The 1,651-nt window shown below is 44.6% G+C and overlaps 1 non-coding gene across 1 annotated transcript; it reads right to left on the reverse strand.

Moving 5' to 3' along the window:
- Positions 1 to 1,313: 1,313 nt before the first annotated feature.
- LOC113926033 lies at positions 1,314 to 1,420 on the reverse strand. Its single transcript, XR_003521120.1, has one exon. It is a non-coding gene; the product is annotated as a U6 spliceosomal RNA (small nuclear RNA).
- Between the last annotated feature and the right edge of the window lie 231 nt (positions 1,421 to 1,651).

The raw sequence follows: 1,651 nt of genomic DNA on the forward strand, positions 1-1,651 counted from the left end.
AAAGAATGAAAGTATATTCAAAATATTAGAAGTGATTACCTTTGGAGAGTGGGATTTGCGGTAGTTTTCATTTTCTTCTTTGATTTTAATACTCCTGAAATATTCTACAATGATCATATATGACCCTTGTAATCAGATAAAGAGAAATCCCTTTATTTTAAAGTACAGACTAGGACTAGATCAACCAGATCTTCTAGAGAAGCTCAGCAATTCTTTTTCATCTCTTGGCTCCCCATCCCTCTCCTTACTATGTCATTGTCAAACCTTTTCCGCTCTTCGGAAACACTTGCGTTGAATCCATTCCCCACCTTATCTACCCTGCTCTGCGCCCAGGAAGCTGACCATGAGGTTGCAACAACCTGGCTCCCTTGCCCTCTGGCTTCCGGTTAGGTTCAGCTAATGGTTTTAGCTGAGATCTAGAGGGTGGGAGGACATTGGGTCAGATTATTTACTCCCCAGCACCCTCCTTACCGGTTCCCTGCAGGTGGGCTATATCCCTTTACCTAAAGGCCACAGTTCTGGTCAGATGGTCCTCTCCAAACAGCTGTCTCTGGTCCCTCCACCTTCCTCTTGCTCCTTCAGGCCTAGGGGTGGTAGTAGTCCCCCCTACTGCCGGCCCCGGGGTAATGCACCATCCCTTTTTCTTCCCAAGCCTGACTCACAACTCTGTAAACTCTCCTCAAATTACGCAGTTCTAGTGTTCCATATCTTTTCTTCCAGGGTCCCAACTAAGCATTCAGCTTCATCCTTTTCCGTTCACTCTTAGCAGATGGCCTTGTCTCATTAGTTTTTACTGAGAAGGTTGAGGCCTTCTCTCAGCTTTCTCGGCATTCCTCAAATGTCTGTGCACCAGCACTTTACTAACAGTAGTCCACGTCATGGCCCGCTGTCACCTCTAATCCTGACCTCTCAGCGCACATAACACATCTGGCTTAGAGCAGGGCTCCACCCTATTTTTTCCTTACTATAAAAACTTGTCATAGAAAACAAACTGATGGTCACCAGAGGGGAGGTGGGTGGGGGGTTGGGTGAAATAGGTGATGGGATGAAGGAGCGCACTTAACAGAATGAGCGCTGCATAATGTATAGAAATGTTTGTTTTTAAAGATTTACTTATTTATTTTACAGATAGAGAGAGAGAGAGCATGGTGGGAAGAGGCAGAGGGAGAGAGAGAGAGAATCCCAAGCAGCCTCCATGCTGAGCAGGGAGCCTGACATGGGGTTCAATCTAACGACCTGAGATCACGACCTGCGCTGAAACCAAGAGTCAGATGCTTAGCCGACTGAGCCACCCAGGTGCCCATCTGTGTGTTGTTGATATGGAACACTTCACGAATTTGCATGTCATCCTTGTGCAGGGGCCATGCTGATCTTCTCTGTATTGTTCCAATTTTAGTATATGTGCTGCTGAAGTGAGCACTAGAATTGGCGAATCACTGTATCGTACACCTAAACTAATATTACACTGTATGTTAACTGTATTGGAATTAAAATTAAAAAACTAAATTTTTAAAAAAGGAACTTTTCTCCTTCATTGGCTCTTCTCCCTTCTTGCATACTTCAACTCCGGATGTTTCTGATGTCTCAGACCTGGGTTTGATGCTAGGACAACATTCTTTTAAAGAGGAAAGCTTATCAATTTGTAGTACTT

The sequence above is a fragment of the Zalophus californianus genome, chromosome 2 (genome assembly GCF_009762305.2).
Source record: "Zalophus californianus isolate mZalCal1 chromosome 2, mZalCal1.pri.v2, whole genome shotgun sequence".
Classification (NCBI taxonomy): Eukaryota; Metazoa; Chordata; class Mammalia; order Carnivora; family Otariidae; genus Zalophus; species Zalophus californianus.